This window comes from Mustelus asterias, chromosome 16 (assembly GCF_964213995.1).
Source record: "Mustelus asterias chromosome 16, sMusAst1.hap1.1, whole genome shotgun sequence".
NCBI classification, from domain to species: domain Eukaryota; kingdom Metazoa; phylum Chordata; class Chondrichthyes; order Carcharhiniformes; family Triakidae; genus Mustelus; species Mustelus asterias.
In genome coordinates this window covers 47,299,303-47,326,031 of record NC_135816.1, presented here as the reverse complement: position 1 = coordinate 47,326,031, position 26,729 = coordinate 47,299,303, and the positions used below count along the sequence as shown (strand labels likewise).

General features: G+C 43.4%; 1 protein-coding gene across 4 annotated transcripts in view; it reads right to left on the bottom strand.

Annotated features, from left to right (window-relative positions):
- rnf44 (ring finger protein 44) overlaps window positions 1–26,729 on the bottom strand; it is a 149,637-nt gene that overhangs the window by 60,266 nt on the left and 62,642 nt on the right. Inside the window, exon 1 of one of the 4 annotated variants that reach the window (XM_078231046.1) lies at window positions 16,572–16,777. The exons of the other annotated variants lie outside the window; for them this stretch is intronic. The gene's annotated coding sequence lies outside the window, so the exon portion shown is untranslated. Of the gene's footprint in view, window positions 1–16,571; window positions 16,778–26,729 lie in introns of those variants that run through there. 4 annotated transcript variants of the gene reach the window in all.

Here is a 26,729-nt window from a genome sequence, read left to right as displayed (position 1 = left end):
CTCAAGCGCAATTAGGAATGGGTAATAAATGCTGGCCTAGCCAGTAACGCCTCCATCCCATAAATGATTTTTAAATCACTAGGATTTCAGACTACTAATAGGTGGGTGCACTTATTACTGGGCTCTATTTTTTCTTACAGTAACAATGAACAGTTAAGTTTAAGTATTAGTGTCACAAATAGGCTTACATTAACACCGCAATGAAGTTTCAAGTCTCCCGGTCGCCACACTCCGGCGCCTGCTCGGGTACACTGAGGGAAAATTTATCATGGCCATTGCACCTAACCAGCAAGTCTTTTGGACTGTGGAAGGAAAGCGGGGCACCCGGAGGAAACCCACGCAGACACGGGGAGAATGTGCAGACTCTGCACAGACAGTAAACCCAAGCCGGGAATCGAACCCAGGTCCTGGTGCTGTGATGCAGCAGTGCTAACCATTGTGTCACCGTTGCTGCCCTATGAATATCTTTAATGCAAAGAAAAATATTACTTTAAAGGGTGTAAAGTAATAGTAAAATGTAAAGCAGCTGAAAATTACAATTCAAAATAATCAGCAAACAACATCAATGTGTTCAAGTTCAAATTTCCACCTTTCACACATCACCGGAGTATGGCAATAGTATGTTCCAAAATATAACATACCTGCTTAAGATCAGCCCAAGTATCTCCTCTATTAACCTAAAGTAGAGCTTCTCAAACTTTACTTCCTTCCAGTTCTTTCAACTATCCACATAACCCTGCCAGCAAACAGGTTTACAATTTTAACCCCTTTAATATCCAGGCATTGTATAAAACGTATAAATTATAGTACTCACATCCACCCTATGCAACGGTTTAATCATACTATTTGTCATTAATATGGCAGATGACATCATTTGCTTGAGAAAACATTTGGAGTGATAGCGAGATGGTTTGATTCACATGTTTTCCATACAAAAGGTGCTGACAATAGTTTGATTTCATTCGTGGGTGATGAAAATTCATCTTCTCAGATAAGTTGTAAAAAAATGATATCAAAATCTGACAGCCCTGCCTGACAACTCAGAGAACTCTGCTCTCACATGGACCCAAAGCATTCCAGTGATATACACAACTGGAAAATAAAAAGCCAGATTTAGTTCCAAGCTCAGTTAGACCCAACAAACAGGTGCTGGGCAACTGAAAGCACAGTGGTGTATGGTGCTTGGAACTAAGGGCTTTTTGCACACCATTGGCTCGGTGTACCTGTGTTCCTACTGTTACAACCTGAAGTCAATTAACTAGGTAATAACTTACCAGAGTTTTACAACCTTGCCCGCGTAGCCTATTACAAAATGCAATAAACAAATATGCAAATAAAATCCACTGGATCATTAACCAGAGATCCTGTCTGCTCTCTCAGGTGGATGCAAAAGCTACCATGACACTATTTTAAAGTGAAGAGTTATCCCGAGAGGCCTGGTTAATGTAATTTCTCAATCTACACTGCGGTGTCAGTTGTCTGTTTTCTGGAGCTTCCAGTATGCAAATTGGCTGCTGCATTACAAGACTGACCACAGTTGAAAAGCACTTCATTAAAGTACTTGAGACATCTAGTGGTCATGAAAAGGTGCCATATAAATGCAAGGTTTTGTTATTTTTGTTAGACAATTTCTCCCATTTCCCCCCCCAAAAGCTGGCTTGTGCACCTATACCATGCTCAACATGATGCAAGTTACACATATAATCACACAGAGATTTCAATGTCACCACAAAGTAGTTTCTTATCCATTAGAATGCTGATGGTGGTGTGTCAAGAGAGCTAACAGCACTCGTATCACATTGAACTAGAGTCAAGAATTCCAAGTCACAGAGACAATGGTTTGACACCCAACCTACAGTCTCCATTCAGGAAGGGAAAATAAGAGATTGGCCTTGACCAATTACATCAGCATATAATGATATAATTTGATCAATCTCCCCCATTCTACAGCTAATAAAAAATCTCTACAGCTAATAAAAAATCACCTTGAAAGTGTGTGTTAGCCCAATTAAATGCCATGCTTCCAGATAAAAGAGAGCTTTAAACATCAAGTTTCTTCTTCTGGTGAATACACTCTCCAGCATCTTAATGGCATTGCACAGATTTCCAGTGTCAAGCAACTTCACACACTAAATCTGACAAACTAACCAGAGGTTGTCAAAGTGGCACCATTGATTAACTGATGCTAATGCAGCTCCTGAATATCAGAGTACAGTATTTGCTCTTAGTTCAGCCTTGCCTTAGTCAGAAGGTTCAAGCACCATTCCAGAAAATTAAACATATAATATAGGTAGTGCCCTCATTGTTGTACTGAAGGAGTGCTGCACTGTTGGAGGTGCTGCCTTTTGAGTGAAACATTAAATCAAGATTCCTTCTGCTGTTAGTTGGACGTAAAAGATCTTGGTGACAGGCACAATTGAAAAAGCAGGGCAGTTTCACAATATACTGATCAACACTGATCTCAACCAGCAGCGTTTAATGTATTTATTGATATGATTATTTATTTCATTCCTATTTCTGCAATCTCTCTTTGCACAAATTGGCTGCTGCTTTTCCTTGGGGTTTAATAGGATTTTGTTGGTTGAGGTGTGAAAACGGCCATGAGTGCGATTTCCTGTTTTAAAATCGTAAACACTCGGTGAATTGGATTGCCCTCAACTCGGTTCTTGGTGGGCAAAAGCCCGCATTTCAGTGGGTAAATCCGTTTCAGAAATTACTTCCCGTGGAAACAGAAAAGCTCATTTGCAACACCCATCTCATTTTAAGAATTTAAGATACATTGTTGCAAAACAGGTTTTATCTGCAGCTGGTCTTGATGTATCGGTTTGATCAGAGTTCTTCCACTGCCGCCAAAACGAATGTGTTTCATCTCCAGCATTAACACCCCTCACTTTGATAAATATTAATGTTATTCTACAATTTTTTAAAAAAAGGATCAATGGAGTAACCAGGATTTTTCCTTTCTCTCCTCTAAGTCCTCGTACTATGGAAAGTTGCAGTGCGGGGCCAGAAAAGACCACTGTGGCCCTTCTGGCTGACTCCAAAGTTTAATAAGTACCACACTGCAATCTAGCAAATATCCAGTTATCGTTTTGCTTAAAAAAAACACCATCTCGTTCCCCCTTCAGACTGCTGACACACTTTGCCACCACTGTAACTATTACACATATTCACCAATATCTTAGAATCATAGAAACCCTACAGTGCAGAAAGAGGCCATCTGGCCCATCGAGTCTGCACTGACCACAATCCCACCCAGGCCCTACTCCCTTATCCCTACATATTTACCCGCTAATCCCTCTAACCTACGCATCTCAGGACATTAAGGGGTAATTTTAGCATGGCCAATCAACCTAACCCGCACATCTTTAGACTGTGGGAGGAAACCCACGCAGACACAAGGAGAATGTGCAAACTCCACACAGACAGCGACCCAAGCCGGGAATTGAACCCAGCTTCCTGGAGCTGTGAAGCAGCAGTGCTAACCACTGTGCTACCGTGCCGCCCCACGACACGGTAACTCTGTGAAAGTTACTTAAATCTATTCATATTCCTTCTTCTGTGCTTGTGCACGTTCACCTGATTACAAAGCCTTTCTTCAAACAGTTTATTTCTACGAACATTAGAAGTTTGAAAACTTGGATGAAAAGTCCCTGCGCCTTATTTTCTTTAATACCAGCACTCCCAAGTTTCCGCAATCTCTCCTCATAACTCGGGTTTCCATTCTGAAGCACGCGCTCATCTGCCTTTTGTATCCTTCATAAGTCAGGATGTCAGTAATTGGAATGATACAGAACGCCCCAGCAGGAAAAGCGTGTTAAAAACTATGTTTCTGAATACAAAATAATTTATAAACAGGTTCTATTTCTGAGATTGTCTTTCAAAACAGGCTCAGCATCTTATGCGAAGAGAATGCGGATTTTGGTTAAGCCAAAACAATTTATCTGGCAAAGATACACTAAGTGACTGCAGCTGCAAACCCAGCAACACAGCGCATGAATGGCCAACCATTGGCTCAGGTATGAACTAGAAGACAGCCAGGATTCACTCCATTTTTAAATTCAGCTTTCCGACATAATCCTTCCAAACATAGAGATTCTAACATGCATCAGTGGTTGCTCGAGATATTGCTAAATAAGCAATGTGGATACAAAACTGGCTGAATAATAGGAAGCGGAGAGTAAGGGTCAATGATCTGAAGGGAGGTTTGTAGCAGTACTCCCCTGGGGTCAGTATTGGGACTTACTTTTCCTGATATACATTAATGGCCCAGGTCTTGGTGCATGGCAGACAATTTCAAAATTTGTGGATGACACAAAACTTGGGAAGTATTGCAAACTGTGAAGAGGGCAATGTAGAACTTCGAAAGGACATAGACAGATTGGTGCAGTGCACAGATATGTGCAAATGAAAGTCAATGCGGAGAAGTGTGAGGTGATGCAGTTTGGTAGGAAGGACATGGAGAGGCAATATTAAAATAGGGGTAAAATTCTTAAAGGGGTTTAGGAGCAAACGGACCTGGGTATATAACAAAAAATATCTGGAATTAAGAGTCTACTAATGACCAGAAAAGCATTGTTGATAGTCAGAAAAACCCATCTGGTTCACTAATGTCTGTTAGGGAAGGAAATCTTCCGTCCTTTACCTGGTCTGGCCTACATGTGATTCCAGAACCACAGCAATGCGATTGACTCGCAACTACTCATTGAAAAGGCCCAGCATGCCATGCAGTTGTATCAATTGCTATGAAGTCAATAAAAAGGAATGAAACCAGAAGACCACCTGGCATCGACCCAGACACCGTAAAAGACAACGGCAAAACAAACAGCCCTGTCGCCCCGGAAAGTCCTCCCTACTAACATCTGGCGACCAGTTCCAAAATTGGGAGAGCTGTCTCATTGACCAGTCAAGCAGCAGCCTGGCACAGTCATTCTTACAGAATCATACCTTACAGATAACACCCCAGACACCACCATCACCGGATATGTCCCGTCCCACCGGCAGGACAGACCCAGCAGAGGTGGCGGCACAGTAGTATACAGTAAGGAGCGAGCTGCCCTGGAAGTCCTCGAAATTGACTCTGGACCATATGAAGTCTCATGGCTTCAGGTTAAACATGTGCAAGGAAACCTCTCACTGGTTACCACGTACTGTCCTCCTTTGGCTGATGAATCGTACTCCTCTATGTTGAACAACTCTTGGACGAAGCACTGAGGGTGGCAAGGGCATAAAATGTACTCTGGGTGGGGGATTTCAATGTCCACCACCCAGAGTGGCTCGGTAGCAGCGGATTGAGCTGGTCAGGTCCTAAAGGATATAACTGCTAGACTGGGACTGCAGCAGGTAGCGAGGGAATAAAGAGAGAAAAACATACGTGACCTCATCCTTTCCAATCTGCCGGCTGCAGATACATCTGTCCATGATAGTATCAGTAAGAGTGACCACCGTACAGTCCTTGTGGACTCGAAGTCCCATCTTCACATTGAGAATAACCTCCATCGTGTTGTGTGGCACTATCACCGTGCTAAATGGGACAGACTTTGAACAGGTCTAGCATTCAAGACTGCTCATCTACGAGGCGCTGTGGGCCATCAACAGCAACAGAACTGTATTGTGACACAATCTACAACTTCATGGCCCGGCATATCCCCCATTCAACCATTACCATCAAGCCAGAGAATCAACCCTAGTTCAATGGAAAGCACAGGACGGCATACCAGGAGCAGCACCTAAAAATGAGGTGTCAACCTGGTGAAGCTACCAAACAGGACTATTTGAATGCCAAACAGCATAAACAGTAAGTGACAGAGCTAAGTGATCCCACAACCAACAAATCAGATTCAAACTCTGCATTCCTGCCACATCCAGTCATGAATGGTGATGGACAATTAAACAACTCACTGGAGGAGAAGGCTCCACAAATATCCTCATCCTCAGTGATGGAGGAGCCCAGCATATCACTGCAAAGATAAGGCTGAAGCATTCACAGCAATCTTCAGCCAGAAGTGCTGAGTGGATGATCCATCTCGGCCTCCTCCATTGGTCCCAAGTCTCAGATGTCAGTCTCCAGCCAATTTTATTCACTCCATGTGATATCAAGCAGCAGCTGGAGGCACTGAATACTACAAAGGAAATGGGCCCTGATAACATTCTAGCAGTAGTACTGAAGACTTGTGTTCCAGAACTTGCCACTCCCCTAGCTAAGTTCTTCTAGTACATTACAAAACTGGCATCTACCCAACAATGTGGAAAATTGCCCAAGTGTGTCCTGTGCACAAAAAGCAGGACAAATCCAGCCCGACCAATTACCGCCCAATCAGTCTACTCTCAATCATCAGTAAAATGATGGAAGGCGTCATCAACAGTGCTATCAAGCAGCGCCTGCTCAGTGACGCTCAGTTTGGGTTTCGTCAGGATCATTCAGCTTCTGATCTCATTACAGCCTTGGTTCAAACATGAAAAAGAGAGCTGAATGCCAGAGGTTAGGCGAGAGTGACAGCCCTTGACATCAAGGCCATATTCGACTGAGTGTGGCAAACCCTCTGCTGGTTGGAGCCATACCTGGCACATAGGAAGATGGTTGCAGAGAGTCAGTCATCGCAGCTTCAGGACATCTCTGCAGGAGTCCCTCAGGGTAGTGTCCTAGGCCCAACCATCTTCTGCTGCTTCATCAGTGACCTTCCCTCCATCATGTCAGAAGTGGGGATGTGTGCTGGACGTTCAGCACAATTTGTGACTCCTCAGATACTGAAGCTGTCCATGTTCAAATGCAACAAGACCTGTACAATATCACAGCTTGAGCTGACAAGTGGCAAGTAACATCACGCCACACAAATGCCAGGCAATGACCATGACCAATAAAAGACACTAACCACCATCCCTTGACATTCAGTGGTGTAACCATCACCGAATCCCCCACTGTCAACATCCTTGAGGTTACCATTGACCATTGGGCGGCACGGTAGCACAGTGGTTAGCACTGCTGCTTCACAGCTCCAGGGTCCCGGGTTCGATTCCCGGCTCGGGTCACTGTCTGTGTGGAGTTTACACATTCTCCTCGTGTCTGCGTGGGTTTCCTCCGGGTGCTCCGGTTTCCTCCCACAGTCCAAAGATGTGCGGGTTAGGTTGATTGGCCAGGTTAAAAATTGCCCCTTAGAGTCCTGGGATGCGTAGGTTAGAGGGATTAGCGGGTAAAATATGTGGGGGTAGGGCCTGGGTGGGATTGTGGTCAGTACAGACTCGATGGGCCGAATGGCCTCCTTCTGCACTGTAGGGTTTCTATGATTTCTATGACAGAAACTCAACTGGACTTCCCAAAATAACAGTGGTAACAAGAGCATGCCAGAGGCCAGGAATACTGCGGGGAGTAATGCCTCCCAACTCGCCAAAGCCTATCCACCATCTACAAAGCATAAGTCAGGAGTGTGATGGAATACTCCCAACTTGCCTGGATGGGTGCAGCTCCAACACCACTCAAGAAGTTTGACATCATCCAGGACAAAGCAGCCCACTTGATTGGCACCACATTTAAAAACATTCAACCCTTCCACCACCGACACTCAGTAACAGCAGTGTGTACTATCAGCAATTCACCAAACATCCTTAGATAGCACCTTCCAAACTCAAGACCATTTCAACCTAGAAGGACAAAAGCAGCAGATACATGGGAACACCACCACCTGCAAGTTCCCCTTAAAGCCACTCACCATCCTGACTTGGAAATATATCACCGTTCCTTTGCAGTTGTTGGGTCAAAATCCTGGAATTCCCTTCCTAACAGCATTGTGGGTCAACCCACAGCACGTGGACTGCAGCATTTTAAGATGACAGCTCACCACTATCTTCTCAAGGGCAACAAATGCTGGCCAGCGACGCCCATGTTACACAAATAAATAATAAAAAATGTACATAGATCATTGAAGGTGGCAGGACGGATGGAGCGAGCAATTAATAAAGCATACAGTTCTGGGCTTCTGAACTTATAGAAGAACTAGCTAGATTGCAGCTGGAATACTGTGTACAGTTCTGGGCTCCATACCACAGGAAGGATGTGAACGCACTGGAGAGAGTGCAGAAGAATTTACACAAATGTTTCCAGGGATGAGAAACTTCAGTTCTGAGGACAGGTGGGAGAGGTTGGGACTATTTTCCTTGGAGAGAAGGAAGCCAAGAGGAGATCTGATAGAGATGGGGGCTGGATAGAGTAGACAAGGAGAAACTGTTCCCACGCGTAAAAAGATTAAAGCAGACAGGGCACAGATTTAATACGATTTGCAGAAAAAAAGCAAATGTGACAAGAGAAAAAACTTCAGACAACGAGTGGCTCAGGTCTGAAACGCACTGCCCGGAAGTTTGGCAGAGGTTCAATTGAAGCTTTCAAGAGAATATTAGAATAGAAACAATGTGCAGGAGTACGGGAAAAAGGCAGAAAAATGATGCCAAGTCATGATAATCATTTGGCAAACTGGCGCAGACATGATGGGTCAAATGTCCTCCTTCTGCACTGTAACAATTGTGAAATAACATTTCCTTTTGCTTCGGGTACATAACTCGAAATAGTGATGGAGTAAATCAACCCCTCTCTTTGCTGGACAAAATTGAATGAGGCTCTTTACTAAAATGTGGAGCATAGACATTTGTGTAATCACGTCTGCTTGTTCAATAAGGAGGAAGTAAAAAATGAATCTTCCTTCCAGAATTAATGATCTGATCTCAACTCACCAATTCATGAAAAAATATTTTCAAACAAACCATCTTTTCAGTAGATGGAGGAAAACGCCAAACAGAGCCTAATTAAAACAGAGAAGACGAAGATTCAGCTGGGTTCCAAATTCCCAGACCCTGTGACCGATTTATCAAACGCAAGTTTTATTCCATTGGTCATATAACACTCGCAGCCTTCTCAGGGTGGATTTTACTCCTAAATATATACAATTCTTGCACCTGAACTCCTGCTGCAGCCACACCAGTGAAAGATACCATACGGGGACCATTTGGACCACTACACAGGGAATTTCCCTGAATGCAGGCTTATGGCTCTGCACTTATAAAGACATTATGTAAAATCATATTTATTGCTCTGAAAACTTGCCATCTGCCTGGAGCGCATATGCCAACAGTCAGTGTTTCATGCTGACAGTCCCTGTTTTGTGAGGGAATGGGCACATCAGCATTTGCTGACAAAATCCAGCACAGGCTGATACTTCAGACTAATTTGAATCAGGAAATAAAATTGGAAAAGAGGGAGTCTTTCAGATCTCTGTGTTTGATCCATTCCATTGTCTTGCTGGTCTAAAGACCGATCTGCCTGAGGAGCATCTTGCTCATCGATCAGTCACGGTATCTTTTTGTCTCTCAAATTTTACGCATGGAAACCAAGTCGCAGGGATCCAAAATCTCAATTCTAGATTGATTCAAACACTTGTGACTTGACCCAGATAGTCCAACTTATTCTTCAAACAGGTTGTCATTCAAGGTTGAACCTCATTCTTACATGTTCATGAATTTTAGAATGTGCAACAGACCTCCCATGAAATTAAAAACAATAAAGCATTGTGCTAACCAGAGGGAGTTCCTGCTTTATCAATGGAGAGAGAGAGAGAGAGACAGGGACAAAGAGAGACAGATAGAGAGAGAAACAACAAAACTAATTTACTGTCCTAAGTGAAAAGCAGGTATCAGTTATGATGCCAAACCTATTTTATGAAAACCTTCTTTTAGCATATTGGTTTAATTGTTAGATCTATTCTGAAACAAACAAAAAGAACAGATTAAAACATCAAAAATGTTCAAATGGTGAATAACTCCTAAATTCAGTGTGCTAAGATTGGATATCCTGCAGGGGTTAAAGGTTAATGGCAGGACTCAGTCACTCATGTAAATGTGTCTTGGGTCTTCGTGGTCCAGTTCATTAGCATGAAGGACAACAGATGACGTTGGGCTCTCTAAGGCTTTATTTCCGCAAGTAAACTGATCTTAACTTGAGCAACAAGCAATAACTATAAAGACTAGCTTCCCAAGTCAAAGAACAACTGTATATAACAATCTAAATATATAGTGAACTTCATATAGTGGAGATGTACATGCAGCTGTCACTCAGAGTACAAAGGAAAAAGGAAACAACGCATGCTCAGTGTGGTGTGGGAGGAACAGCTGTTCAAGGGACTTGGGATGATGATCAGGATTGTGAGAATCAAGGAAAAGATTCTAAAATGAGTCAATCTGTGCCATCAACTCAGTCACATGCTTAAACTGATCCACTACTCTGGGCTCACACCTTGTGAAAAGTAGGTGGTGTTTTGGCTTTTCCAACGTAAACTACATTAGATGCACGTACACTGTAAATGATGGGCTATGGTTCTAAATAGGCCACAGCATTGTCAAGTTCACGTGTAAATGCTATTCTGACTACCAGCTGCATTTTTGTGGAAGTTTTATTATCCTGCTGCAGCAGGCAACTGTTTCCAAGATTGCTACTGGTTTTTAACAATCAGAGGTCTCTGCTTTTGTATCGGGGACTTAAAACTAGGTTAGTGGTGGTTGCCAGGTATGGATAATGTTTGGAGCCTGTAGATAGGAGTGCAGCTGCTAGGCAAATGTAATGCTGGATACAATTTGATATGCAAATGTTGGTCAACTTGATCAAAACATGGAAGAGCAGAAGTTAATCATTCTGAATTTCACCAGAGTTAGGATTGAACTGTATGTTGCCACTAAGTTCCAATATTTAACTTACAGCATTTATTAGCACATTAATTTAAAATTGTATACAATTACAGAGATCTTCATTAAAGAGAAAAGATCAAGCCAGACACATTAAGCTGTTCTGAACAAAAATTGTATGCAAGGGCTGAAACAGTAGTATTTTCTAATCCATCCTTATCTGTGTTTAAGTGTACCAACCACATTCATTGACAGAAAGAAAATGATTGCTTTTTGATCAAGGTGAATGGGTCAGTACTAAGGAACTGACCATTTGTTTTGGCTTCAGTCAACCAATGTCCATTATCTCTCACTAACACCAACAGATAACAGACTCAGAAGAAAGTTCTCAAACTATACATAAAAACTATATGTTAATTACAGCATCCAGTTCTGGCCACCAAGCTACATTCAAGTGCTGGAGGCAATGCAAAAAGGAGTCACATGCTGCTCCCTATTTATCAGAGACCGAAGCAATAATCATAGCGTCACAGAATCCCTACAGTGCAAAAGGAGGCCATTTGGCCCATTGAGTCTACACCGACCACAATCTCACTATCCCCATTGTCCACTTAGTTACGTTGCTAGTCCCCTTGACACTAAGGGGCAATTTATCATAGCCAATCAACCTATTCCGCACACCTTTGGACTATGGGAGGAAACTGGAGCACCTGGAGAAGACCCATGCAGACAGAGGGAGAACGTGCAAACTCCACACAGACAATGACCTGAGGCCGGAATTGAACAAGGGTCCCTGGCGCTATGAAGTAACAGTGCTAATTTTGCCACCCAAAGAGAATTGTGCTTTTTAAAAATAAAATTACTGCGGATGCTGGAATCTGAAACCAAAGGAGAAAATGCTGGAAAATCTCAGCAGGTCCGGCAGCATCTGTAAGGAGAGAAAAGAGCTGACGTTCCGAGTCCAGATGACCCTTTGTCAAAGCTGAAATGCTTTGACAAAGCGTCATCTGGACTCAAAACGTCAGCTCTTTTCTCTCCTTACAGGTGCTGCCAGACCTGCTGATATTTTCCAGCATTTTCTCTTTTGAATTGTGCTTTTTACCCAGGAAAGACATGGAGAGGTGATCTTATAGAGGTACATAAGATAGTTAAGTGTATGGAAAAGGTAATCTGGAATACAATATTAAACTGGGAGTAGGGCATAGTGACATCTAGTAATCATTTTAAATCAGAATAGATTTCCGGGCCAAAATACCTGTAATCATTTACAAAGCAGTTAAATGTAAAAATACAAAACCATTTTGGATGGAGGGTAGTTTTTTTTTACTTCCCACAGCAGCCACCAAATATCCTTTCTAATTGACACTGCCAGCTTATGCTGTATCATAGGTTTATATATTGCGGACCAGTTCTCTGGAAACTAGATGAAGAGTCTCTCAGACTTGTTCATCCCATTTTGTTGAATGGATTCAAAGATAAGAGAATGGTATTTGAAACCCAGTGTATTGCAGTCTCCAAACCCAATAACATCAGAAATATCCAATATTGGGTAATAATTGCTTGAAAGTGAAGTCACAGGTGGACAGGGGGGTAAAGGCATCCAGCATGCTTGGTTTCATTGGTCAGAACATTGAATACAGGAGTTGGGATGTCTTGTTGAAGTTGTACAAGACATTACTACTTGGAATACTGTGTACAGTTCTGGTCACCCTATTATAGAAAGAATATTATTAAACTAGAAAGAGCCCAAAAAAGGTCTACTTAGGATCCTACCGGGACTTGATGGTTTGAGTTATAAGGAGAGGCTGGATAGACTGGGACTTTTTTTCCTGGAATGTAGGAGGCCTCGGGGTGATCTTATAGAGGTCTATAAAATGAGGGGCACAGATCAGCTAGAGAGTCAATGTCTTTTCCCAAAGGTAGGGGAGTCTAAAACTATAGGGCATAGGTTTACGGTGAGAGAGGAGAGATACCAAAGGGACCCAGAGGGGTAATTTTTTCACACAGAGGGTGGGGAGTGTCTGGAACAAGCTGCCAGAGGTTGTAGTAGAGGCGGGTACAATGTTGTCTTTTAAAAAGCATTTAGACAGTTACATGGGTACGGTGGATATAGAGGGTTATGAGCCAAATATGGGAAATTGGGACTAGCTAAGTGGTGAAAACTGGGCGGCATGGACAAGTTGGGCCAAAGGGCCTGTTTCCATGCTGTAAACCTTTATGATTCTAATTTGCCAAGTTACCCAGTCATAAAGCTAATTTAAGTTGGCAAGTATAACCCATTGTATTCAGCACATGAAAATTTGGAACTTGAAACACTGCAAAAAAAGGTTTTATATACTGTACATCAGTACATGAACGAAACCTACAAAAAACTCAATACTTTTTTAAATGATACATAAGTAAACGCGAACATAATAATTGCCCGATAAGTCTAGCTGATTTCACTCGTCACTGGTTCAATCGCATGCTCACTATCTCCAAAAGCAAAATGGCTGAATCTGGACTCTCAATACATGTTGTTTCTTTGTTGCTTGTAAGGATCAATTTTGATGGCATTTCCTATTTAATAAATGATTAATAATCTAGCAATGGGCAAGCATGTAATTGAAAATTAAGTGTAAAGTTCCCCAAATTGGCAGAAAACACAAGAGGAAGACTTGCAATACAGGCATGTTTCATGTCCCTTGGCAATGTCCCAAAGCACTTCACACCTATAATAAACTACTTTTTAATGAATAAATTGCAATGACTGTTTTTATGTAAATAAACGGTACTAGCATCATCTCACGGTGACATCCCACCACAGAAATAAGGTCTTTAGCAACCTTGTTTCAGAGAGGAATATTGACAGTGGCCCTAGGAAATCTCCTTGCAAAGAGTACCATAGGATATTTAATGTTCGCTGAATCATAGGCCTCAGTTTAATGTCTCACCCAAAGTAAGAGTGTCAGTTTATCATTATCAGTGTCACAAGTAGACTTACATTAAGACTGCAATGAGGCTACTGTGAAAATCCCTGAGCCGCTACACTCCGAAGCCTGTTCGGGTATATGGAGTGAGAATTTAGCACGGCCAATGCACATAACCAGCACGTCGTTTGGACTGTGGGAGGAAACCGGAACACCAGGGGTAAACCCATGTAGGCGTGGTGAGAATGTGCAGGCTCTGCACAGACAGTGATCTAAGCTGGGAATTGAACCCAGGTGCATGGTGCTGTGAGGCAGCAGTGCTAACAACTGTGCCACTATGTCGTCCATATATTGGTTGGCTATAGGCAACCAAATTGAATTCAAACAATTCAACAAAGAACGACGTGGCTTGGTGTTGGAGCAAATTGTCAAAAATCATATGCTGCCTGGAATGTAGAACAGATATAAATCAAGTTAGTTTTGTGATGGATATGATTCTAGGAGCCACACAGAAAACAAAAATTATCGCACAATTAACTCCTAATACCACTCCGTGGAACATTGGTGGAACTCACGTTCTTTGTGGCATAATTTCTGATGCTCACTTTATAACACAGAAGGAGAAGCTCAATACCACCAAGGCCCACTTTCAGAATGGTACAATTTCTATAAACTTAGAACGATTTAATTTACACCAAAAGGCATATCATAGAATCCCTACAGTGCAGAAGAGGCCATTCGAGTCTGCACTGACCCTCCGAAAGAGTACCCTACCTAGGCTCAATCCCCCGCCCTAACCTCGTGCATTGCTCATGGCTAATCCATCTACCTTATACATCTTTGGACACTTAGGGACAATTTAGCATGGCTAATCCACCTAGCCTCCATTACTTTGGACTGGGTTATTAATGTATGAAGCCACTGGCATGTGTGTGTACTCGCACCATTTCCAAACAAGAGTTGTATTACCCCAACTGGCTTAAGGACATGCAACTACCTGTGAGCCTCTTGAACTGTGATGAGGCATCAACTTACTTAGATCACAGTTTGAAAAACCTCTCCTTGTTCTCAAACAATCATTCATTTGCAGAATTTATTATACGGAAGCATGACCAAGTCTAGAAGTTTATAGTATATGAAAGAACTGCTGTTATATATTGCCCTTCATGGCATCGAGACATCCTAAAGTGCTTTACAGCCAATGAAGCAGATTTGAAATGAAGTCCCTGTTGTAACACAGGGAAAACAATAGTTCATTTGTGCACAGCAGTGCCCCACAAATGGCAACAATATAGCGATAAATCATATGCATTAGATAGTGGATGAAGGACAAATATTAGCCAGATAGTGGATGAAGGACAAATATTAGCCAGAACAGTGAAAGAACTTCCTTGCTCTTTTGTCATAGAATGCCATGGGATCACTTACATTCAGCTGAGAGAGCAGATGTTTAACATCTCACCCAAAGACTCTATTTCAATACTACACTGAAGAGTCAGCTCAGATTATGGGCTCAAGGCTCTGAAGTGGGACTTGAATCTATGATCTTCTGACTCTCAGAACATGAGTGGTATCACAGAGGCAAGGTTCGTGGTGTAGAGAATCTTAAGCACAAATCTGCATTCTATCACTTCACAGACGATATGACAGCATCAACTACTGTGTTGCCCCTCAATATCCAATCATCACTGCAAAATGTAAACAAGCTGACCGAGGTTTCACAAACCAATGCTATAAAAATCGACTCTTTCCCCTGCCCTCCCCCAGCCACCAGCAGCCCCTTTTCTCCCTCTCACACACTCCTCCAGCTGTCAGGGTACTTGAAACTTCCACAATATATCAAACAATGCAACATACTTATACATTAAATCAAAGCACCACAACCCCGTTATAATCTATTCAAGCCATCTACACTGTTCCCATGTCTAATGATTTATCGCAGACTTAATTTAATTCACTAAAAGATTGTTGTTGCAGAAGGTGACACCCCCTCCCCCCCCTTCCCCAAACAGCCAGCCCATGTCCAAGGTTGGTCAGTTTCCTTTGTCCTTGGTTGCATGCGAGTTCCTCTGTAACCGGTTATTTAGGGAACACATTTAAGGCCAAGGATCATTCATTTTGAACTTGGTCTTGTCCTCATCATTGTGACCGAGATGCATCTCATCACTATGTACATGTGCCAGTAAACCAATACAAAACTTGTAACCTTTATTTTCAGATTACTAGCTGCGCTGTGTACATTTTAAGCAAATCTGCAAGCCAAGCACAACCTGCTTACACTGCTGTTCTATCCCAGTGATGGCTCCGAATGGCTCTAGCAATTGGGAAACTCTCGAGGCAAAATATTTTGCTCCTAATCGTGTGAGCTTTACACAACATTTTGCAACTGAGCACTTTCATTATTAAACAATTCTTGGTGTTAAAGTACTCCAGGTTTCACGTGTAATCTACCTTGATACACTGAATTATAATCAAATTCTAACTTGGCTAAAGCTTCATTAGGATTTGGCATCTGTATACAGTGCAGTAAATAGCATTAGCATACAGTCAAATCTTGCTAATAGCTGAGTTCTACCAGTTGGCTGCTTGTTCTGAATATCAGTGAAGTTTTGTTTTCATCCGGGCAGAACTTAAAGTAAAAATCTTTAGCTGGGGGAAGTCAGGCTTATCTAAAGGACCCAGTCGCATGCAAATTAGAAATAAATGTTCAGGATTTGGTGAAACCATCTGTGGTCGACACAAAACAAACTTTATTTAAAAAATAACAGATACCAGTGAATATTTTAATCACATAACTGATAACCCACTTCAAACCTGGGACAAATCTACAAGAGATGGTAAGCAGAGCTGTGTGGGGGTGACACTTATGGAGTGGTGTTAAGGCCATGCACTGCGACCTTACCGTGCTCAGAATAAAACCCCTATTGATTTTATGCAGGCGAAGGGTTAAGTCCCCCTATTTTCCACCTCCCAATTCTAGCTGAAACGTAGCAAACTTACTGCGGGCCAGCTCCCCGGTGGAGAGGGCGACTGGTTTGTTTTGCTATCCAGGAGCAGTCGAGAGGAGTACACAATGTAGCGAAGCCTGCACCATGTAACAACAGGGGCTCACTCCGCCGAGCCCAACGCGCGATTGTACCGTTCAAAGCCGCCGCCTGCTGCTGCAGCACTGGGGAATGGAGGGCGCCTTTCAGCTTAGCAGCAGCAACAAAGACACAGAGTGGGAATGGTGCCCCAGCCCAGGGGGACACACAGACTGAAGGGAGACATTAGCAGCAGCGATTCGCGGCCGCGCCGCCAGGGCACCACGTGCTCGCAGCCAAACAAAGCAACAATGAAAGCTCCGGGAAGAACAGGAGCAAAAGCCCCCAATCACACACAGACCCAGACCCTCCCCCCCACACCCAGACAGACCCAGACACACACACACACCCAGATCCACACACAGAGAACCAGCCCCCCCACCACACACACAGACAGACCCAGAGACCTAGACACCCCCCCCCCCCCACACACAGACCCAGAGACCTAGACGCCCCCCCCACAGACAGACCCAGAGACCTAGACACCCCCCCCCCACCCACACACACCTCCCCCTACACAGAGACCCAGGCCCACATACAGAGACCCAGCCCCCACCCCCCTACAGACAGACCCAGACCCCCTACAGAGACTCAGATCCCCTACACACAGACTCAGATTCTACATACACACACCCAACCCCCCCCCCCCCACACACACAGGGGGAACCCAACCCCCCACCCCCCCCCCCACACACACACAGGGGGAACCCCCTCCTACACACAACCCCAGTCCCACCAACCACCCCCCACACATACACACAGGGGGAACCCAACCCCCAAAACACACACAGAACCCAGTCTCTCTCCCCCTTCCCAAACACACACAGGGAACCCAAACCCCACCAACTGTCTCCCCGGGCACGGGAGGGGGGGCTGGCGGCCTGGGTAATAAACGGGACCATTCGAGGTCCCTGAGTGTGAATCCATTAACCGCCCCCGAATCCAGAAGCCGAACAATAGGATCAAAATAATAACAAAGAGAAAGAGGGGATAGAGCACGAGTTCAGTTAAACAGTCTCTCCCACCCCAAGCCTCCCATCCTCAAACCCAGGGAAAGGGGGGGGGGGGGGGAGGGAGGGGGTGAATTCAATCCTGATCTGACCCCATTGCCTTTTAAGTGACAGACCCCCCCCCTCCCCCTCCCCATGTGGAGTGGGTTCACTGAAACTGCGCTCTCAAAGCCAGTGCCACAGATCAATAAGTAAATCAAACAATACAGTAACAACACAGAACAACCCTGTCCCCCGGGGGAATGCTGCTGCCGAGCCCGGGGGGGAGGGGGGGAAGAGAGAGAGACTGGGGAAGTTTGAAGGAGGCACGCTCTTTACCTGGTCTCACTCAGCAGGAAGAGTGGCTGCAGCTGAAACAATGTATCCAGGTGAAAGTATCCACCCGGGGCTCCCCCTCACCTCCGCACACCTTCCCTCATTCTATCACCCCCATTCCCCCCCCCCTACTCACACCTTATCTCATTCCCCCCACACCCTTCCCCTTCCTTCACCCCCACCTCCCCATTCACTTGAGCCAGCACTATCTCGCCTTCTCTCCTCTTACCTCCCACTGGCTTGCCTCGGTGTTTGTTTCCTTTTTCTAGAACTGGTGTTTGTTTTTTTTTGTTTGGGTGCAAGCTCCGCTTTTTCTCCCGTCTCCGGTCACTGAAATTTGTGATTAAACTCCCGGCTTCGAACGGCACAACCTTAAAAAGTTTGATTCACAACATTCGGGGGCGGGCGCGCTCCCGCGGCGCGTTCCCGGGACCGAGCCTCGTGTTTGGAGAGGAGGGAGTTACACACAGACTGTAGCCGGAACTCAGACACACACACCGCGAAGGCAGCTTACATACAGCTAGATCCCACTACATGCTGCAGCTCAGACACACACAGCCAAATCCTACTGCATGCTGCAGCTCAGACACACAGCAAAGGCAGTTTACATTTAGCTGGATCCCACTTCAAACCTATCCCTCCAATTCCCTCCAGCAGCCCACTCAGCAGTGTCTCCTGGATATCAATGATCCAAGCCACTTGATTTTGTGTTGCCTTAAGTTTTCATACAAAAGAAGCATGTTCTTCAGCAAAATATAAATTGCTTTTGTTTCCAGACAGAAAAGGGACTGTTTTTTGTTTACACTTAACAAGGCAAGTCGTTTGGCAATACAATTTACATTCTCTAAATGCAGGTTTATAAACCGAAGAAAAATATTTGTCAACATCCCATTTCCTATGAAGATGGAGGTGCTCCTTCAAAGCACCAATCACATCATTTTCTTTCATTTTGAATTTTCTTGTCTATTTTCCCATTGACTTTCACAAAGTCATAGTCTTCCTGTGCACAGTTCCAGGGACTCCAGGGACTCCAGGGACACCAGGTTTCCCCCCACCCCCCCCCAGTATTATTCATGTGCTAGTGTCACGAGGGGAAGGCAACCCTCTACTCACCTGATATTCCATTGTGCACTCAGTTGCATGCAGTGGAAAGCTTAGTCAGTCAGTCAATCCTAATTGTGCCACACTTATCAACTTTCCATTTGGAGGTAAACTGACTCTAGCCAGGCAGGGAAGCAAATCTGGGACCTTCTTAGTGCATGGCCCATCTGTGCAGTGGACAAGTTCACTGAACCATCAGAACACAGAGCCAGAATTTAACTCACCACAACACCATCTTTTTCAGTGTTATTCATCCCCTCATGCCACGAATTAAAAATAAACAGTATCATATCAATTCTGTGGCCAGCATCAGATCTTTGACAAAGTGAACAGGAGGCGGAACAGAAAACAAAACAGAAAAATTAATCTCTGTCCTGGACCTCCAGCTAAGAACAAGGACTCCTCACCTGCCCCTGCTCCCATTTCCTCTGCATTCTTACTTGAGGAAGGTCAAGTGGAGATTTCAGGGGAAACGGTCCAGCTTGTGTCTCTGAATTCAGAGTACAATAGTACATTGCTGTAGCTAATATATTAGTCCACACATTTAAAAATGATTTGTAAATTGTCCCAAAAGGTCTAAAAAGTTAAAAATATTAGTAGACGATTTGTTAAAAACCAAAGTGGTTGGTCAGGATTATAGGCAATTCTATGGACACTGAAAAAAAACTTGCAATTTTTCTTTCCCAGCTCCAGGGGACGTTGGGTCTTTTTTTTGCAAAACGATTTATCCAAAAGCAGGAACCATTTTATTCCATTTCTTGAATATGTAGTTTTGATTAAATTAGTGAAAATATCAGATGTTAAATAAATATTTAGTGAAGAATATTTGATTAGCACAGTCATATTAAGTCAGATTTGACATGTAATTGGTTCTTCAGCTATAAAAAGTGTAAAATTACATTAAATTGATTGCAGGGCTTCACATTAACTATACACAGCACTGAATACAAGAATAAAGACATACTCCATAAATGTAAATGAACAAAGTTGTAAATGGATTTGAGTAGAACCCCTTTTTATACTTGCACCTCAAGACTACCAAAAACACCCAATTGATCCCTTTGACTTTACCAACTGTTAACCAAAATTATTCCCTGACTGCATCAAATGTCATTCTGGGTTCTTGTTTCAAATACTAAACAAACAGCAAAAAATACACAATTATAAATGCACATGCATTCAAATAAATTCAGAGCAATATTGCAATGCGCTGTATATAATATTCACAAGCCCTAGCAGAGACAGACACAATACAAACACAGCAAAGAGAACCCTTAAGGTGAGTAAATAGAAAACTGGAAAAATTCAATGCCATACAAATAGGAACAAGTGATGGATCGATGCACAAGCAAAAATCTGATAATTGATGTAAATAAAGGATGTTGCAAAATTATAACATTAGCTACATATTTCATATCAACTGAAAGGTATATGGCATTTACAGTACACATTTGTTCTACAGCTAGTGCATATAGATGACAAAGTGCAGCTTATTCAAGCTATTACAATAGATGCACATCTGCTTCTCTGGGCTGCAGAGGCTTTTAGGTTTTATCTTGTGAAAAGATACAACTTTCTTCCACTGCAACATCCTCAAACCTAGGGCCTTCTAAATCTTTATTAATTTCAATAATTCCAAAATAATGCATAAGTGGTTAAAAGTTTGCAAAAACACCACTATTTTTAATAAATTGAACAATATTTTCAAATGATGAAAAAGGCCTAATTAGATTAATAAATCCACTTGAACAAACTGTCAAAACCCATATCTGGAATGAATATTTTTGTAAATATGTTACCACTGGTAAACAAACACCTGATTTTTATTATATATTCTATGGATTAAAAAGGCTAATTCAACACAGCAAGATTTTACTACCAGAAATACAGAAACACTTGCCTGCCAAATGGATACTAAACAATTACTGAGTATCCATTATTTACCATTCTCCCATAATTCATGGCCCTTTTGTTAAACTTTCCCCACTAATAAGAATGCCAATTAGAAAATAATTAAAATAATATTTGATGACTTGATAACAAGATCAATTGATTTACCTTTTCATCAATTAAAATGTTACAATACATTAGTCTGTTATGTTAATTGCAGCACATAACCACAACAATAACCATTTATATAACCAAGATCTTGGCCTTGACTTAGTAATAACTACCTTTCTGATTGAGCTGAGAGTGCTGAGTGAGGTTAAAGTCCCACTCGAGGCGATAATCCAGGCTGACACCGAAGGAGTGTTGCAGTGTCAGAGGTGTCGTCCTTCGGATGGGATGTTAAACTGGCTCAGCCACTCTCAGGTGGACACAAAAATATTCCATAGCACCATTCAAAAGAAGAGTAATGAAGTTCTGCTGGTGTCCTAACCAATAGTTATCCCTTAACCAAAAAGATTATCTGCCGTTTATCTCAGTACTGTATTTGGGACTGTGACATGCACAAATTGCTGATTTTCTTTCCAACACTGACTGCATTTCCAAACAAAATGCCAAACTGGCTGTAAAGCATTTTGGTGCATTCAGTTGTGGAATAAGTGGCTATGTAAATGCAGCTTCTTTCTTTCTAGCTGTCAATGTAGATAGCATGTCAATGGACTTCACAGAAACATAAAGAAGTGGATGCCAAGTTAAAGAAGAATGTATTAGAATGAATGACCATAGTTTCAAAGACATGGTCTTTAAAAAGGATCTTAAAAGCAATGGAGAGGCTACAGGGATTTTGGGAAGGAATTTCCGCATTTAAGACCTAGATCACTGAAGGCGTGTTGTGTAAGCAGGTCAGGGGGACAGAGTGAAGAGAGGGAGGAGTGAATGTGGAAGAAAGAGGAGTGCCAGCAGGCAGACTAAGAGAAGGGAGTTTGGCAAATTGCAGTTACAGTGTTAAAGTTGTTTGCAGATATAGGAAGGCCAGGGAGGGATTTAACCACCAGGATGAGAATTTTAAGTCTGAAGGAGCCAATATAGGTTAGCAACATGCAGGGGTGATGACTATCTTAGAAATCTTAGAAACCCTACAGCACAGAAAGAGGCCATTCGGCCCATCGAGTCTGCACCGACCACAATCCCACCCAGGCCCTACCCCCATATCCCTACATATTTACCCACTAATCCGTCTAACCTACGCATCCCAGGACACTAAGGGCAATTTTAGCATGGCCAATCAACCTAACCCGCACATCTTTGGACTGTGGGAGGAAACCGGGGCATCTGGAGGAAACCCATGCAGACACGAGGAGAATGTGCAAACTCCACACAGACAGTGACCCAAGCCGGGAATCGAACCCAGGTCCCTGGAGCTGTGAAGCAGCAGTGCTAACCACTGTGCTACCGTGCCGCCCAGGTGGACTAGGTGAAATATTTAACAAAGTAGGATGCAGACTTCAGAATCTTGGATAAATTGAAGTTTATGGAAAATTGGAAGACGTCCAGGAGAACATTGGAATGGTCAGCTCTGGATGTGACAAGTGTGGATAATAATTTTTCTAGCAAATAAACTATAGCAGTGGCATAAGTTGGTGATGCTATTTCAGGTGGAAACAGACAGTTTTTATGATAAGAGATGATATAGGGTCAAAGGTTGTAAATATCTTGAGCTGATGGCGGGCAGATGGGAAGGCAATTTATTGGGCGAGTGCGGTCCTACTGCCTGGTTGGCCATTTCAAAAACGAGAGAGAGATTAAGAATGGGCAAAAGGGATAATGCGCCATACAGTCAGAAATAGTAACTTCATGATTTTGATTAGGATTGTAGTAGGAAAAATGGAGAGAGAACAGCAATATAGTTGCAAGGACACAGCTGACAAGAGTTGTACAATTCAGTCTCGAAACACTTCAGTTACTCAATCTGTCAATTCCATTCTTTCTGGATCCATACCAGCTCAGACCTTCAGATAGCTTCCAGCACTTTAAACTAAGAAAGCTAAAGCTGTTTTGTACCTATTTTATAAATTATTTTCTCCTCCCTTCTTTTCTGAAGTCCCCTGATCCACCAGTTGCAAGGAGGGTAGGCTATTGCTTCCATACCTCTGGTCAATTAAACCAGTTGCCAGGAGTCATGCAGAAGCACAGTGGGTTACATTTCCTTAAATAAAAGCAAAGTACTGCGGACGCTGGAATCTGAAACAAAACCAGAAAATGCTCCAAAATCTCAGCAGGTCTTACAGCATCTGTGGAGAGAGAGAATAGAGCCAACGTTGAGAGTCTGGATGACCTGCTCAGGTCAGCTCTCCCTAGTAAGTAGTCTCACAACACCAGCAGGTTTATTTGGTAGCACGAGCTTTCGGAACACTGCTCCTTCATCAGGCGAGTGCTACCAAATAAACCTGTTGGACTTTAACCTGGTGTTGTGGGACTACTTACTGTGCCTACCCCAGTCTGATGCCGGCAACTCCACATCACAGCTCTCCCTAAAGCAGATCTGACGAAGGGTCATCCAGACTCAAAGTTGGCTCTATTCCCTCTCCACAGATGCTGTCAGACCTGCTGGGTTACACTTTCTGTGCCTTCCATCTGCTGAAACACCAGATAGTATGTTCACAACCAGAAATCCATGTCCCAGTGTCTGTGCTGCAATAAGTTCAGACTTTTATCATTCCATGCAAAAACTAATTTTAATATCCCTTTCAGGTGGAATGTTTAGATCAAAGAAAAGATGAATGGGTTATAACTTGTTGTCAAAGTAAAAGCAAAGCTGATGGTACTTGCCATTATTTATGCTCAAACACCACAGGAATTTCAGCCAAGAGAAAATAAATGGTTAAATATGAAAATCCAGAAGTTGTCGTCCAATTTGTGGTACTCTGCCTTTAGCTTAGAATCATAGAATCCCTACAGTGCAGAAGAGGCCATTCGACCCATCGAGTCTGCACCGACTCTCTGATAGTACGTTACCCAGGCCCTGTCCCCCACATTTACCCTACTAATCTCCCTAACACCCATGGACACTAAGAGGCAATTTAACATGGCCAATCCACCTAACCTGTACAGAGCGAGACTGCGGATAGTTGGGAACCTGTCTCGGGGGCAGGGAATTCATATGGTGTTCATGGAAGTGGAAATGACTAGGGTTGGGAAGCATTTTCCGATCAGGGCCATTGTGATCTCCTGGACTCGTTTCGATCGCCTCAGGGGGTCGGAGAGGAATTTCCCAGATTTTTTTTTTCCCCATATTGGCCCTGGGGTTTTTCACTCTGGGTTTTCGCCTCTCCCTGGGGATCACATGGTCTGGAATAGGGGGGTGGGGGTGAGTTAATAGGTTGTAATAAACAAAGCATCGTAGCTGTGAGGGACAGCTCGGTGGATAGGATATTGGTATGTAGATAGGCTGGAAGATTGGGCGGGGATCCTGGATTCAGGATTCAATCCTGGACCGGGGAGCGGCGCGGGCTTGGAGGGCCGAAGGGCCTGTTCCTGTGCTGTATTGTTCTTTGTTCTTTGTTCTTTGGACTGAGGGAGGAAACCCACACAGACACGGAGAGAATGTGCAAACTCCATACAGATAGACAGTCACCCAAGGCCAGAATTGAATCCGGGTCTCTGGCGCTGGGAGGCTTCATAAAAATGGCAGCTCATTGTCTGCCTCACCAGTAAAATGCTTTCAACAGAATGAAGTTACTACCTTTGTGCAGCATGTATAAACCAAACCCCGCCACAGATACTTTTGTCCATTTCAATCTATGCACTCTTTTACTGACTTGATCATTATTTACCGTAAGTAATCTGCTATCTTGAACCTGCTCTGCCTTTCAATCCGATCGTGGCTGTCCTCACCCACCCTTCCCTTCCACTCCTCATACTCCTTGATTTCATCAGAGATCAAAAAATCTACCAATGAAGCATTCACAACCTTCTAGGATAGAGGATTCCAAAGATTAACAAATGTCTGAATGAAGAAATTTCTCATCTCAGTCCTAAATAATTAAACCCGAGACTGTGCCCCCCCATGTTCACCGTTCTCCAAATGGGAAAACAACGTGTTAGTATCCATCTGGTCAAACCCCTTCAGAATCTTGTCAATGAGACCACCTTTCACTCTTCTAAACAGGCCCACTCTACTCAGCCTCTTACTTTGGACGACTCTCTCATCTCAGGAACCAACTGCTGGAATCATTGAGCAGATCATCGACCTGAAATGTTACTTTGATTTCTTGCCACAGATGCCGCCTAACCTGCTGAGTGCTTCCACCATTTTCTGTTTTAATTTGAGATTTCTAACATCTGCAGTATTTTACTTTTGTACCAATATAGTGAAACATTGCTGTACTGCTCCCAAGGCAAGTATTCCTTATACAGATCAAAACTACTTACTCAAGGTTTAAGACTTCCTTATTTGTGTACTCCAGTCCCCCTGCAGTAATGGCCAGCTTGTCATCTGCCTTCTGATTGTTTGCTGATACAATTGTAGCAAGACTTTTGTTTTTCTATTCTAGCCCCCTTGCAATAAAGGTTATCATAGAACATAGAACAGTACAGCACAGAACAGGCCCTTCGGCCCACGATGTTGTGCCGAGCTTTATCTGAAACCAAGATCAAGCTATCCCACTCCCTATCATCCTGGTGTGCTCCATGTGCCTATCCAATAACCGCTTAAATGTTCCTAAAGTGTCTGACTCCACTATCACTGCAGGCAGTCCATTCCACACCCCAACCACTCTCTGCGTAAAGAACCTACCTCTGATATCCTTCCTATATCTCCCACCATGAACCCTATAGTTATGCCCCCTTGTAATAGCTCCATCCACCCGAGGAAATAGTCTTTGAACGTTCACTCTATCTATCCCCTTCATCATTTTATAAACCTCTATTAAGTCTCCCCTCAGCCTCCTCCGCTCCAGAGAGAACAGCCCCAGCTCCCTCAACCTTTCCTCACAAGACCTACCCTCCAAACCAGGCAGCATCCTGGTAAATCTCCTCTGCACTCTTTCCAGCGCTTCCACATCCTTCTTATAGTGAGGTGACCAGAACTGCACACAATATTCCAAATGTGGTCTCACCAAGGTCCTGTACAGTTGCAGCATAACCCCACGGCTCTTAAACTCCAACCCCCTGTTAATAAAAGCTAACACACTATAGGCCTTCTTCACAGCTCTATCCACTTGAGTGGCAACCTTTAGAGATCTGTTGCTCTAAAATGTACACACAATTTGCTGATTTCAATTCAGCAATGGTTTGCACTGCTGCCTCACAGCAATTCTGGCATTGGGTGACTCTGTGTGGTGTCTGCATCTTCTCCCTGTGTCTGTGTTTCCTCCCGGTGCTCTGGTTTCCTCTCAGGGTGTGGAGATGCCGGCGTTGGACTGGGGTAAACACAGTAAGAAGTCTAACAACACCAGGTTAAAGTCCAGCAGGTTGATTTGGTAGCAAAAGCCACGAGCTTTCGGAACAGGCTGTTCCTTAGTCAGGTGGGTGGGAGTTCTGATCACAAACAGGGCACAAAGACACAAACTCAATTTACATGAATAATGATTGGAATGTGAGTCTTACAGCTAATCAAGTCTTAAAGATACAGACAATGTGAGTGGAGGGAGCATTAAGCACAGGTTAAGGAGATGTGTATTGTCTCCAGACAGGACAGCTAGTGAGATTTTGCACATCCAGGCAGGTTGTGGGGGTTACAGATAGTGTGATATGAACCCAAT